The sequence below is a fragment of the Dendrobates tinctorius genome, unplaced genomic scaffold (genome assembly GCF_039654945.1).
Source record: "Dendrobates tinctorius isolate UK_male_01 unplaced genomic scaffold, ASM3965494v1 ptg000007l, whole genome shotgun sequence".
NCBI lineage: Eukaryota > Metazoa > Chordata > Amphibia > Anura > Dendrobatidae > Dendrobates > Dendrobates tinctorius.
In genome coordinates, this window is record NW_027361675.1 from 53,493,572 (window position 1) to 53,509,777 (window position 16,206).

Consider the following 16,206-nt stretch of genomic DNA (forward strand, 5'->3'; position numbering starts at 1 on the left):
CATTATCCCCATCACTCTACCCCTTTTACATTGACCGCCTGAGGCCACGGACAGGCTCACTGCCACTGTGACATCTCCCATTGAAATCAACGGGCCCGGCACCGAGTACCCCACGGCCTCTGGGGGCGAGTCAATTTTGGCGTCACGAACAGGATGACAAAGCCCGGTACCACTGGGTCCTGTGTGCTGAAGATTTATTGGACTTAAAATTCCTGAAAATGTGCAAAACAACCAAATTGACAGACTGTAAAATGGACTCTCAAAATGGCCGCCGGCACGGTGAAGAAGGGCGTGACAACATGGGTGGCCCTAAGAAAAGAGCGCGAACTGTCCTGGGCCTCCCCTGCCTGAACTTCTATGCAACAGCAACATGGCCCACCCCGAGAGGGGTTCATATACTGGCTTGGTATGGAGGCAGAGGAAGGAGGCGCCTCCCCAAGAAGGAGGAGCGAAGCCCTGTGGCGGGAAAGGAGCCCAGGAAGAAGAGAGAACTACAATACGCCATGATGGAAGAAGGACGGAGGCCTGAGAAGTGCTCGGAAGCTGAGCTTGTCTTCCCCGGTGCACTAGTCGAAGGCTCCAACCCTGCTTCCACGATGGACTGCCAGCAGCTGGGGGAAGAAATCACCCTGCTGAACCGCAGTCTGCGGCTGAAGCAGGAAGCTCTACAGGCCTTGGATCGGCAGCGCACCCAGGAGGGGCCTGCAGAAACGGTACCTCCACCACCGGTACCCGTCGCTGCTGTACCAGTTCCAGCCCAGGTAGTACCTGTGAAACCCGCGGCCGCTGCTATGCCATCGGCAGTGCCTGTCACCACTTCCACGCTGCCACCGCCGCTGGGTGCTGCCTGCCAGGATTAGTTACCCGAGGACCCGGGAGCTGAATGTGAGGCAGAGACTGTGATCTTGCCTGGACCTGGCGCAGACGCGCAGGTCCCATCGGAGGCCTCAGCAGTTCCTTAACCAGCTCCAGCAACCACCACTGCCACCGGCTGCCGTCCAGTGCCTACACCGGAGCCAAAACATCATTGGGAAACGTCAGGTACGACCGCCGCCCCTGCAACCGGGTTGACCCCTGAGTTTCCGTCCACCGCATGCAACAGGCCGGTACTCCGCATGGAACAAATGGAGGAGTTGTGTTCTCAATTCCAAGACGCTAAGCTGACTGTGATGGAGAAGTGGAAAACGTCCCTGCTGAAAAGAGCAAAGCTGGAGCAGACGCGTCCCATCCGGTGTCTTCTGATCTCAGCGGAGGGATCTGAACTGCTGGTAGGTGTTACCATGCATCACGGGTTTCCCCTACCAGAGATCTGTTATCCTCGCATTTCATCATACAAGTGACAAAACCACTAAGTACATTTACCAGTAACTGAACTGTTACCCAGGAGGGTATTGGCACCGTTGTGCCTCAAAGTTTGCTTTTGTTTTTTTGCTGTTTTCTTCAGTTTTGCCTCAGTTTGGCATTTGTTGCACTGAAATCAGAACTGCAGTGATCATGAACTGGGAATGATTCGCAAACTTCCCTGTAAATAGTTTGCACCTCTTAAGGTGCTCTCTCTTGGTTTTACACAAACCTTCTTCAAACATGGACTTCCTCAGACCTGGAGTTCTGCTCCAACCCCAAGGACACTGCAAGAAATCCCGGCTGGGAGCGGTGTCCAGCACTTGCAAGAATTATAGACGCTTTAATGTGAAGTATTTTATAATGTGCCTTGAAAATGTTGGTAGCAATGTTTAGCTTTCTGATTAGGAGTGAAAATCTTGCAGAATCTAGCTTAGGAGCAATGTTTAATAACGATGTTTTGAATAAAGATTTGAACCAGGTGGTGAACCTAGAGCAACGGTTGTCACCTATGGGTCTAGAAGTAGTAGCAGAATGTGAAAATGTGAATGACAAAAGAAAAATGTGTTGAAGTAAAGATGGTAATACTTGATCTAGTAGTTAACTTCTTGGTAACGGTCACTGCCAATAGCACTTTATTCTGTAAATTTGTTATGCAACGTTAAAGCTTTAGTCCTCTCCTTAAGAGAAGCAGTTTTTACATTGTTAATCTAAAAAGAAAATTTTTGTATGTTCTGATAACATCTTAATTCTCATTTGTTTACAGCCCACGGATGTGCTGCGGTTAACGGAGGGGGTATGTGGCGCCCCTGAGGGTTCAGTCGCCACAGAGGTACTGCACCTCCTCCTGAGGTGTAGTATCCCACTCTCCAGGTATGATGGAACACCTGACCAGACTCCACCACTCACATCCCACACAAACACAGTAGTATTCCAGAGCAACCTTCATGGCTCCCTGCTTGGAACACGAAGAGTGCTGGGAGGTGGGTGGAGCTTAGACTGCACATGAGAGCGGGAGAATGTTAGGAAGTAGTCAGTCTGTGAGAGAAGATCCCCTGAGAGGGATGGAGTGAAGGAGGTGCTGCAGCAGACTTCAGTGACCTGGAGCTGCTGGCATGGGAAAGAGAAATAGAAAGCCTGATTCTTCAGAAGGAAGAAAGATTAGTGCGGAACGTACGGAGAAGAGAACTAAGGACTAGGGTCAGAGCAGAACCCTTCCTGAAGTTTGAAGCACATGGCCGGGGTCCGGTTCCCGAGGCTGTTTGTGAAACTAATGTTCCAGCAGCAGACACCGGAGGAATAGGAGCTGTGACCACTCTATTCCCACAAAAGACTTGAAGACACGGTGGCAACCTATGTGTGAGCTGGGACATGATGGATGGAGTCCCCGAAGCAGGCTACAGTCACTTGTCATGCGAGTAGAGTTCCAAGGAACATCTGAGAGGAGGAACTTGAGTTTAACACACAACTACAAGTACTTCAGTTTAAGCGCTAGTGAGGACACGTTCAGAACAGGCACACGAAAGGGAGAGCTGGAAAGGTTAATTCTATCTGCCTGGGAGTTGGCTGAGCCCCTTGTGACAAAAGCACATGAAAAGCACACCCTGTGCCCCCAGTATGTGACGGTCCCACCATTGACATGGGTATGTCAGCGGACGGAGGGATGCAACGCACTGCCGGCACACGTCTATCACAGGCACAGTGGGGGCTTATCTTAGTTATCCCACCACTGGTACCATGTGAAAAAAATACACAGCAAGCTAATCCTGCTCTAACAATTTACCGCAGGGGGGTTATTTTGGATACCCCACCACTGCTAACAACCTTCCAAGAACTGCGGGGATTTATGTATATCCCACTTTCTCTGTTCCACTTTGGAACTCGCAGCTCTCCGGCGCCCCCCTTACCCTCAGGTCAGTCAGGAAACTGCACCTAGGATAAATAGTCGCCGGATGGGCTGCTTGTTGTGCACGGACAGTTAGGCTACTACAGTAAGGGAATTATCAATGCGTGGGCCTCGGCCACTCATTCAGCATCTAAGACCCTTCCATACTGCCAACTAGCCTAACCAACCACACACCACGCTGCCACCAGCCACAATTGACTTAATCAAAGAGTTAATTAAGAGGGTCCGTTGCAAACCCCCAAATTAGTAGCGATTAAAAAAGGCGCATTGTTCGTTTCTTAGAGCATGGAGGCAGACTGATAATTTTATCATTTATTCCAAAAATGTGGGCAGTGATTACACAGATAAAAGTTGCTATAAATTGAGACATTAAATATGTACAATGCAAATATATAAAAAATAACAAGGATTAAGAAAACAGAGATTAACACTTACATGTGCTTAGTTGGTATTAGGCAGACCATGTGGCTGGGGGATGGGCAGCAACCAGACATCCCAAGACATCTGCACGGCTTGTCAGCACCAAATCTCCAGCTACAACTGAATGAATTTTGGGAGGGAATACCTTATCACTTTGGGTTTGTGACCTCATGAAAGGGGTGGTTTGGAGAGGGTCAACCCCCCTACTCTCTAAGTTGCAATTTATATAAAAACTTATAATAACCATATCTTAACGATGGAAGCTCGTATAGACACACATATGGCATCATTGGTTGTAGTTTATCAAACCCAATAAGACAACATCAAACATGCCATAATTAAGACACTCCATTTTGGGAGCTATCCATATCTCAGTTTCTGGAGGGGTTAGAGCCGTGAAACTTAGAGGTTAGAAAGCTGGTTTCGTGCCCTCTGCAGAAATGTAGTTATTATATCTCTGGCACGAGCGAAGTGCACGTTAGAGCTTCTTTTAATATTTCTTATACCTTTATTCAACCTCATGTTTGAGAGCAAAAGAAATGCTGTCCCTTAGCTAATCCACATCCTAGCTACAACAGGAAATGGATGGTGTCCTGTTTCAGATGCAGGCAGACCAGCACAACCAGCTGCTAAGGGGGGGAGGGGGAATGCTGCAAGCTGACAGTCAACAATGTCCTAAGTAGAGTGAAATGGGAGATTTCTAGCATGTTACAGAAACATCATACTTTATCGACATAGAATGGAGGATTCTGGAAGGTTCCAGCAAGATCAAAGGTTACTTAACATACATATCTTACAGTACATTTTACATTACACCCCTGATCTGGAGACCGCAGCATTGAAGTGGGCACCTGTCTGTGCCAAGAACGTGAGTAAAAGAACTGGAACTGCATTCATCTGTCTCATTGCCTTCTTCCTGCATCAACCCACTCAGCACTGCTACATCTCTCTGCCTAACACTGTACCATCTACTTCTCACTATCTCCTCATTTGCCAACCTCATCTACTCTGCCCTGGGACTACAGCCCTACCTGTGGAGGCCTACAACATCATTGCTGCACCACACCATCTGTCCCAGGGAAGCAACCCTGCAGCGCTGGTCAATCTGACCAGAAACCACAGGTGGCGTCACGAATCATCTCAACAACTTTATCCCCATCACTCCACCCCTTTTACATTGACCGCCTGAGGCCACAGACCGGGTCACTGCCACTGTGACATCTCCCATTGAAATCAACGAGCCTGGCACCGAGTACCCCACGGCCTCTGGGGGCGAGTCACAAACAATAAGGAAGGGCGGAGTGGAGACCCCCAGGTAGATTTAACAATACGCTGTCTGTCCTAAATGTCCCTAAATAGGTTCTGCACCTATCACCGAGCAGGAACCTAATCCCTGTTTGACCCTAACGATAGGCCCTAGATATGGAGGGGACGGGGTTGAGCACTAATTAGCCCCCACTACAACTAAAGACAGAGAGGGTGGACGAATGAGGGGATACACTTAGCTTGAGAAGATGATTGAGATATCAAGCCAACAATCCTCCAAGGAGACACTAGCTGACTGCTAGTACTTCCAACCAGACAGAGGGGAAATGGAGCTAACACCAGAACCATGCTGAAGAAACTGGAGGTATTTAAACCTTCAGCAGGGGTGAGTTAATTAGCAGCAGAAGGTGGAGGTAACTGTTGGGTCCTAGACGGAGAAGGAAATCCCTCCAGAACAGTGATGCAAAAATCAAGAAGGTTCTTGTTGAACTAATCACAATGACCTTCTACAGCCAGATCCAGGATGACTGTCTGTCACACCTGACACACCCGTGACAGTACCCCCCTTCTATGAGTGGCCTCTGGACACTCAGAACCCGGTTTCTCAAGATGAAAGGCATAGAACGAACCAATCTAGGGGCATTCACCTTTGATTCTGAAACCCACATCCTCTCCTCTGAACCATAACCCCTCCAGTGCACGAAGTACAGCAGGGAACAGCTCTGAAAGTCATTCACTCTCATGTCCGGACCTGGTGTGCATTTTCTGTCAGCCATACATTTCTACCTGTCTCACATAATCTTTAAATTACTGTGAATCCCCCCCACACTGAAGAGAGTGACGAAGCAAAATGTTCCTCCTAAGGAACACCCGAAGCCCTTCCCCACTAAAATTATCAAACTGTGGATGGAAACCGTATGGACCAAAGAACGGTGACCTGCAGGTAGATTCTTGGCGATGATTACTATTAGCAAACTCGGCCAACGGTAAGTAAGATGCACAATCCTGATTTTCGGAGTAAGGCTCCAAATTCTGATTAGTGCACTCCGTCTGTCCATTCGACTGATGATGGAATGCAGAGGAAAAGGATGGCTGCACCCCCAGTCGAGTACAGAACGTTTTCCAGAATTTAGAAACAAATTGGCTCCCCCGATCTGACACCACATCGGAGGGAACCCGTTAAGCTTCACAGTCTCATTAACAAAAACCTGAGCAAGAGTCCTGGCATTCGGTAGTGCCGGTAAAGCGATAAAATGCACCTTTTTACTAAACCTGTTCACAACCACCAGAACCACAGTTATGCCTGCCGATATCAGTAGGTCAGTAACAAAATCCATGGACAAGTGTGTCCATGGTCTGCTAGCAATGGTCAGTGGAAGAAGAGGACCAGACGGATGGGTATGCGATACCAAGGCTGCCACTAGGAATTTCGGGGCCCCACACTGGCAAAATTTTTGAGGCCCCCTTAAGACTCCACCCAAGCTCCACCCCCAGTTCTGCCTCCACCCTAGCTCCGCCTACACAACGCAGGCCTTCCAGTCACCACTAGCCTCCCCCTGGGCCCTGTTGGACGCGGGCCTCTAGTCACCACTCGTCTTCCCTGATCAGCCACTCACATGCTATTGCAGCCTGCCAGCCATGGTGAGCCAGCTAAAGCCTCTTATCACCGGAGAGACTCACCCTGCTCGCCTGCCCGCCGCTTCAGCCTGCGCCTCCGGTCTGCCCGCCACCTCAGCCTGCTTGTCCGGTCTGCCCACCACCTCCTCTTCCACTGTCTGCCCACAAGTGTCACACCGCATGCTGCTCTCCGGAATGAGGAAGTGAAAGCAGCGTGTGCGTGTGACGTCACATGTCAGGACCATGATGCACCCAGGCCGCACCTTAAAGGAACAGTGCCCATTTCCATTCGCTGGATGCATTAACAAACTGTATGTGTATCTTTAAATCGTCACAGTGTTGTTATACATTGGGCGTTCGGAAGCTTACCTTGAAGAAAATGTCCAGGGGCCTGATGAGCAGAAGCAAAGAGAGGGGGGCCTGAGCAGAGCAGGGGGCTCAAGCAGACCGGGCTGCCAGCGTGTTCGGGCCCCCATTTTTGCATCTGATCACTGGGTCCCACACAGTAGTAAGGGTAGTAATGCCATGATGGCGGACCTGTGCGATACTTAAGAACCCATGCAGACATTGCAAGCAGACACCTGTTCAACCACATCCCAAAGTAACCCCAGCTACCAAAAACAATGAGAAAGGAGGTCCATGGTCTCCACCTGGATGACCAGCAAGCACAGAGTTTGGCTATGTGCACACGCAGCGGATTCATCCGCAGATTTGTATCTGCGGATCCGCAGGTAAAACCTCAGGTAAAATGACCTGCGGTTTTACCTGCGGATTGGCCTTCGGTTTTCCCCTGCGGTTTGCCACCTGGACAATGGAATAGGTGGTAAACCGCAACGGAATCCGCAGAAAGAATTGACATGTCAATTCTTTCTGTGGATTCTAAACCGCAGCTTTTCCGCAGTTGAAAAACCGCAGCATGTGCACAGCGGATTGTAAGTCACATAGACTTAGGTTGTGTTCACAAACAGCTTTTTTTAGCGGTTTTTACCGTGGTTTTCACTATAGAACCGCTATAAAACCACTAAAAATAAGCTTCCCAGTCATTTCTATGCATTTTGCACTTTTTGTGCACATTGATGCGTTTTTACCGCGAAAAAACCGCATCGCGGTAAAAACCGCAGCATGCTAATTAATTTTGCGGATTTTGGCTTCTTCCATGCGGTTTGAAACCGCTGCAGAAAAAATGCATCAAAAACGCGAAAAAAACGCGAAAAAACCGCCGCAGAAAAATAGGTGCGGTTTCTGGGAAGGGATTCAAGTTTTTGAGCAGAAATTTTCTGCAACGTGTGCACTTAGCCTTACATTGTACTGTACACTGTCTGCAGAACTGCTGCGGATCCGCAGAGGCCAAATCCGCAGTGGATCCGCATCAGAATCCACAGCGTGTGCACATAGCCTTATGATGTTCCCTATTTACTTTACTGCACAAATAAGATGGTACAAATAACTTCCCTGAAGGGGAGGAGGCAAGGATGTCCCCCTGAGCCTCCAACATCTCACCATCCAAGTCAGGGTATAAGCCCGAGATGACAACCCCCTTCTGCAAAATTGTAGCAGGGTCCTCATGGTCACCACTACCAGATAAGCTCAGGGACAAAGTATCCACCTTGAATTTTTTAACTCCTGGACGGAAAGTGACCACAAAATTGAATCTAGTAAAGAACAGGGACCACCTAGCTTGTCTAGGGTTGAGACGTTTAGCCGATTGAAGATATAACAGGTTCTTATGGTCCGTGATAACAGTAATAGGATGGACTGCCCCCTCCAACCAATGTCGCCATTCCTCGAACACCAATTTAATTGCCAAAAGCTCCCTATTACTCATGTCATAATTTCTCTCAGCTGAGGATAATTTTTGGGAAAAGAAGGCGCACGGATGCCATTTACCCGAAGACGGACCCTGAGCCAACACATCCCCAACACCCACCTTTGACACATCCACTTCTACGACAAAAGGTTGAGAAACACTGGGATGACTGAGTATAGGTGCAGTGTCAAAACAACTCTTTATGAAGGAAAAAGACTTCTGAGCAGCATCCGACCATTTAGAAAAATCACACCCCTTCCTTGTCATTTCAGTAAGCGGTTTCACCATTAATGAATAATTTGAAACAAATTTCTGGTAACATTAGTAAAGCCCAGACAACGCTGTAATGCCTTCAGGGTCTACGGATGGTTGCAATTAAGTATAGCACAAACCTTCTCTGGATCCATCCAAAAACATAAAGATGACAACAGGTACCCCAAAAACTGCACCTCCTGCAAGTCGACAACACATTTCTCTAGTTTGGCATAAAGCTTGTTATCCCTTAATATCCAAAGCACCTGTCTCATATGTCCCCGAAGTGTCTCCAAATCAGGTGAATAAACCAAAATGTCATCCAGATAGACTACCACAAACTAACCCACCAAATGATGGAAAATATCATTTATGAAATGCTGGAAATGCTGGAATACCACCGATGAATTGGTCAGACTGAAAGGCATAACCAGACTCTCAAAATGTCCCTTAGGGGTATTGTATGCCGTTTTCTATTCACCCCCTTCCCTGATTCTAACCAGGTTGTAGGTCCTCTTAAATCCAATTTGGAAAAAACCTTAGCTCCCACCACATGGGTGAATAAATCTGGAATCAGAAGAAGAGAATATGGATCTGAGATAGTAATTAGATTCAATTCCCGGAAATCTAAACAGGGACGAGGACCGTCACTCTTCTTTTTCACGAAAAAAAAGCCTGCTGCCATGGGTGAAGATGAAGGTATGATATGCCCCTTCTCAAGACTCTCAGCAATAAAATCTTCCATGGGTTGTCTCTTAGAACCGGACAGATTGTACAGTCTGGACTTGAGTAGTTTAGCTATTGGAGTCAGGTTAATAGGACAGTCATATGCATGATGGGGGGGGGGGGGCAAATCCTGACACTACGTCAGGATTTGAAACTACGTCCTCAAAACCAGACAAAAACGCAGGTAAGGTACTGCAGAATGGGAAATGTTTAGGCAGTTATCACGGCAGTAATCTCCCCACTCCACAGTTTCTCTGGATTGACAATCCACAATCGATTATGTTTCACCAATCAGAGTAAATCCAAAACAATTGGGGAGACCCTCCAGGACATAACTAGAAATTACCTCATAATGCAAAATCTTATGTTATGTACAATCTGCGTTAAAGCTCTCTGTGCAAGTGGTGCTGAATCGATGGCGTAAATAGAAATCAGCTTAGCTATGGTAGAGCAAGCAAACCCTTGAGTTCTAGCAAACTCAGCATGAACCCTGCTGACTCCAGTTCCACTGTCTATAAACACAGAAATTCTCTTAGTCCTGCCCTCTAGCACCACCTTTGCTGTCAGGGCAAACCGAGAATAACAGGTTTAAGACCAACATACCCCTTGATTATAAAACTCCAGACTCCCAATGGTTAATAGAGTCTCTTTTTGTTTTGGAATAAAAGGACTGGCCACAATAAAATTTCCCTTCCTCCCACAAAAAAACATACGCCTTTTTCTTGCGAATGTCAGGGGAGACATACGACGCAGAAGCTCCTCCTAACTGTATGGCTTCCTCTAATTCCACAAGTATTGAATCACCCCCTGACCGTCCCCCAGCACAGGAGTATTGTCCCGGAAAGAGGGTTCAGGAGAAGGTGGTCTTACCCATCTATCCCACAGGCATCTATCCACCTGTATAGCCAATGATATGGTAGCCTCCAATGACTCTAGAGTTTAATACACTGCCAAAGCATCATTTAACCTTTCAGTAAGATCTTGACAAAATTGGCTTCTAAGAGCCGGGTCATTCCAATTAGTATGGGTTGCCCACCTACAGAATTCAGAGTTATAAGTCTCCACTGAACGATTTCCTTGCTGAAGGCGGCAAAGCTGGATTCAGCCAAGGAAATACGGTCAGGATCATGAAAGATAAGGGCTAAAGCCCTGAAAAACCCTTCTACGGACTTGAGACACATATTCTTGAAATACAAAAAAACCTGTCCCTACCTCCTGAAAACCTGTTGGGGCGGGCAATTTTGGGTTCAATATGGACGGGCCTACCTGTAGAGTCTCCCACAGTAGTAGTCTGCAGCTGCTGCCGTTGCTGCTGAACCTCAGAATGAAGGTCAGTCAATTCCAGTGAAAACCTCTATGGCTGCTCTGCCAACCCAGTAACGAGATCCATGAACCTGGAAACAAAAAAAAAACACTGAAAAAAACACAGACAAAAAACAAGTGTCAGTTTTTTCGTTTTTGTATTACAAAAGTGCACGGTGGTTGTTAATGTCATGCTGGGTGAAGGATAATTAAGTGCACAACTATGGGAATAGGAAGGGGGGAATGAAGACCCCCTAGACAGATTTAAAATCACCCTGTCTGCCCTAAACATCCCTATAACGGTTATGCACATATCGCTGAGCAGGAACCTATCCCTTGCCTGACCCTGGCAACAGCCCCTACATAGGGAGGGGACAGGGTATTGCTAGTTAGTCCCCACTAAAAATAAAGATAGGGAAGACAGATGGGGGGGAGAATTAGCTTGAGAAGACAACCGAGACATCTCACTAACAATCTTCCACGAGTCCTCAGGGAAAGACACTAGTTGACTGCTAGAACCTCCAACAAGACTGAGGCAAGCATGAGCTAACACCGGCACCATGCTGCAGCAATTGAATATATTTAAACCTTCAGCCCAGGTGTGTGATTAGCAGCAGAAGGTGGAGGTAACTATTGGGTCCTAGAGGGAGAAGTATATCGCTCCATAGCAGAGATGCAAAAATCATGAAGGTGCTTGAACTAAATGCAAAGACCTTCTATAGCCGCATCCAGAATGACTGTCTATCACACCTGACACACCCGTGACAGCAGTTAGCATATTATATAGAATTACTTACAATTGCTGACTTTGCCTTTCAACCCTGCTAATTCTTCTATTTTCCATTAGGTCTATGACATCATGTGATTAAAAACTGACTAGCTAAATCCTTCTAAGTTCTATGTAGGAACAGGAGGTCAATTTTCTCAGCCTGAGTCATGAGTCACTGTAAAAGTCCTTGGCAGGGGGAGGAGGGAGCACCTGGGTCAGGAGATAAAGAGATGGATGATGTCTGCTGGGAAAAGAGACTTTCTGTTTCTACTTACAGCAGAGAAAAGGGAAGAATTATCTGGGTAGAAAGGTAAAATAATCAATTGTAAGTACCCAGTGCTACATAATATGATGACTGCAATATATTAAGAGGATAAAATCTTTTATGGGAGTGGTTCTTTAATATGAGAAAGATAGCTGTCTTCATATTAACAGGTAAATGGAATTCTCCTTCTGACCTTGCACACTAAACTCTCTTACAGTAGGTATTAGCTAATCTTTTATGTTACCGTTTTTAGTCGGCTTATAGAAGTTTTACGTTTTAAAAATTTCCAAGTGTTTTATTACCTCTAAGGGTAGATACTCTCAATAAATTGTGCTTTTTCTGGGACCAGAAGAAAACAGACTTACTTAGAGTTTTGTTTTCAAGGTCATTCTGTTTAATTCTATGGTTATCCCACAAGGTGCATTACTTTATCTTGTGCTGCAGACGAATCAGTAAATACTAGAGAGTGTACAGCAATGTTCTAAAACATTTTAAACTATTTTAGCATCTCAAACCAAAGTTTCCACACTGTATAATGTTGAATAAAATGTGCATGTAAAGCACTTTGCTTAGCATAAGGACAATAGCACTTATCGGATGCCTAAGTTTAGTGAATGTGGTTTAAGTAGTTAATTGTTTCCAGTAATTCCTGAATATAATGCCCAAACTATGCCACTAAATCCATGGAATTTCCTGAGTTTAATAATCCAGGAACTCTTTCAAATGTGGAGACCTCTGAAGCGTAATTTGTTGCAGTTGTCTAATTATGAGAATGGGTGGACGAGGCTGACCTGGAGGCAAACTGGCATATTCTGCATCTATAGAAAGACAGTGATAAGAATATACATGCAAAACATCCGTGAACTAGGAGTTCATATCTGTATAACACTGTAAGGGGTGATCAGGCCCATTATTGCACATGTGCCAACAGATGCCCATTTTATGCCATTGTGTGGGAACTGAATATTATTCTTTTAATGCACTGTTTGTTAATGCTAGTGAAGGTAACTGGACAGTGCTGATACATAAAGAGTTATGCAGAGGGGAGGACACAATTGGTACAACCAGGGGCCCTAGATGTAATAGGTCATAAAGTGGTGCAAAATGATGAACTATTGGATCTCAATTCTAAGAATATAATATAACTACCAAGTATCAGCGCCAAAAAACAGCAACTGTGAGGCATTTGTGCCACTTGATTGTATTTGACAAGCCACTGTACCAATATACTGAACCACCAAAATAGCAATGTATTAAACGTGAACACTTTCATTTGCCAACATACCAACATACATCAATTTAGGAGCAGACATTTTTATAAAAAACTTTCTTAAAAGGAACCTGTCATGCGAAAAAATGCTATTAACCTGCAGAAATGAAGATTTTCTGCAGGTTGATAGCGTACTGAACCTACCTGGCTAGAAGAAGTCTCTCATAGACTGGTATTGAAAAGTGACCTCTGCGCAGCTCCATCAAACACTTGGAGCTGCCTGCAGGTCATTTTTCACCGGAGACCAATGGGAGCAGCAGAGAAAACATGAAAACGCCCAAAGGTGAATATCAGACATGGGGAAGAGGACTTACAGTTAAAGGACCATTCCAGTGGTGAAATAAAAAAAAACACTGGAGTGGTGCTTTAGGCATTCTCTGTAGACTTCAATGTATGTATTCTATGCATAAACCGTCATTCACATGAAAGTATTAAACTGGACATATCATTATTCCATCAGGATTTCATCAGTATTTGATTAGTATTTGCATCCATATTTGCATTCATTGCTATTTCTTTTGTATTGAGCAATAAGGGTATGTTTCTACGGTCAGGAAACGCTGCAGATTCGACGCTTCGTTTGTCCAATAGAAAATAATACTAATGAATTAAAACACGGATGTAAAAACTGCTCAAATTCTAATGAAATACTGATGCATTTGTTTTTTAAACACTCCACATAGGCTTCAGTTAGCGTATTCTGTACATAAAATGAATCACATGCTTCGTTTTTGAAAAACAGATATGATGAAAACTACTATGTGAATAGCCATATTGGTTTACATTAGGACAGTTCTTCTATCTGTATAAAACAAAAAATATGGATGGCAGATTTGCTTTTGTGAAAGAGTACTATAAAATAAAAAAACAATACATATTGTCCATGATTCATCAAAGCAATTAGGCAGAGTTCTGGCAAAAACTGCTGTAAAAAGTTGAAAAATGTTGGCGCAACTCACTCTTGGTATCTGACTTCTAACCCCTTGATTGCCCTCAATCAAGGCTTGTCCGTGAGTAGTGACTGAGCGTCACATTACATCTGGCAGGACACCTTTTTTTCCACCAGTATGGATCCATTTGGATACTGTGTGATCAGGTGATGAATCTGACCCATGTGGTTCAGGATCTGGCCAGATAGCACTAGAAATGTCGCAGTCTCAATTGCATGGTGAGTTTTCTCGCGAGATGTGTGCTTCCCAGAACCCTCTGCTGCCGGCAGTAGATTTGACACCTGAATCTTCTGATGTGCAGTTGGTTTCTTCCAAACCATTAATGGTAAATTTTCCCTGATACATTTTGAGGAGAAAGACCAGTTTAGGGTATATAGGCAGAGCTGTAGGCTATTTTTTACCCTGCGACCCTTGTCATCAGGGAATGAGTCCCAGCGGGTGGGAATAATGATGTCCTTACTGGGAGAGGCTCCTCAAACTTGGACATTTTCTTTGTCCCCACAAACCCCCAGAACGGTCATTTGTTTACACCTTTTTTAACACCTTAGTGTTAATCTTTGAGGAACCTGACAGAATCCAGGTCGTGGAGGCAAAGATCATGAACCTGACTCAGGGGGATGCAGCACTGAGGACTATAGTACCGAGTCCTGACAATGGTCCATTGAAGTTCTGTGGAATGATGCAGCTTACAGTTGTCAGTTCTGCCAAGGCCTTTCGGATACTCTTAAGAATGCAGTGGCTCAGCATACTCCACTATGTGTTTGGTCCATTATTCTCCCCGAATCTGTCCACTTAACTAAAGTGGAACAGATGAAATTTGGATCTGCCAGCTCTAGGACCGATGAAAGGAGACGTCAACGCGATCTCAGACTATGCCTCTACTGTGGTTGCGCTGGACATTTTCTCAAGGACTGCGCAATATGCCCTCAAGCACCCAAGCCTTCCAGAAATGCCTAAGTCTGTGTGATTGTCGAGGCGGTCACCCAGACTTCCAGGTACTTTTTTACTCTTCAGGCAAAGTACTGCTAAACATGGAGCTACTTTCAGGACGGATTCTGAGATTATGATTATGGACAGTTAGGCTGGAAGGACCCATTCAAATTGTTGCCATTGACAGGACAATATTACTCCACAAACTTGTACAGCTATTAATGGTGGAATTCACACGTAGAGTGGCAACACTTCACACTGAATCCATCTCCTGCTATGTTCTGGACAATTTACCTGCTGGGTTGGTATTGAAGTTTCCATGCCAAAAACGGAAGGCTGATAGGAAACCTTTGACAGGTCCCATCTTCAAAGCAGGTGATAAGATTTTTAATATCATCCAAAAATATTAAGTTGAAAGTACCGTCAGGGAAGTTGTGATCTAAATTTATTGGCCCATCTGACATTCTGGAGATAGTTAATCTGGTGGCCTTTAGATTAAACTCTTTGCATCCAAAATGTGTTCCACTGATCCCTGTTGAGTTTGTTTCGTAAGTGTTGTCTACCTCGTCCACACTTCCTCCTGTTTCTAGAAACCCAAAAAGAAGGAAAGACGCACAATTGCATAAATTACCCCAACATGATTGTTAAAATTGTAACACAATATATATAAAAAGAAGGTAGAAAATAATAAAAATTGTATTGGAATTGAAATGTATACGTCACTCCTAAAAGGAAAAAACAAGTGGAAACTACTCAAATTGATGAACCCTAAAAAATGGAGACGGTATAAGACCACAAAATAATATAGTATGTATAAAAATATCTCAATTAATAAATAAAAGTGAGTTTTAAATCCCTGAATTTTCTTCTATTTTTCATGATTATTGTGAATGGTTTCTATATAGGCATTTGGCTCACATTTATTGAATATAGCATTGATATATTTATTTATTTTTAATATTGCTATAATATTTATTTAGCATGAATTTTAATTATGGGTTCTTATATATGATGATATAATATATAGTATATATATATATATATATATATATATATATATATATGCTTTGACCTTATATATTTTCCTGTTTTCCTGGATTTATTTTATTATATATATTTTTCATTATTATTATTTCGTTTCTGTGTGGTACACCTTTTTAAGCATTTTTTGGTGCCATTAATCCTAAATAAAGGCATTTTTCATAGCGTAATTAACCTCCCTGTCTTTTTATTTATTAATTGAGATATTTTTATACATACTATATTATTTTGTAGTCTTATACTGTCTCCATTTTTTAGGGTTCCTCCTGTTTCTGCCAACACAGGTTTGGAGTACAAGGTGTTGAGGATCGTGGATTCTCTGAGTGTCTGGAATTCTCTTAAAT

The 16,206-nt window shown here is 44.5% G+C and overlaps 1 protein-coding gene across 1 annotated transcript in view; it reads right to left on the reverse strand.

Moving 5' to 3' along the window:
• GTF2IRD1 (GTF2I repeat domain containing 1) overlaps positions 1 to 10,743 on the reverse strand; it is a 190,039-nt gene extending 179,296 nt beyond the window's left edge. The window contains exon 1 of the mRNA XM_073574760.1: positions 10,602 to 10,743. The gene's annotated coding sequence lies outside the window, so the exon portion shown is untranslated. The remainder of the gene's footprint in view (positions 1 to 10,601) is intronic.
• Between the last annotated feature and the right edge of the window lie 5,463 nt (positions 10,744 to 16,206).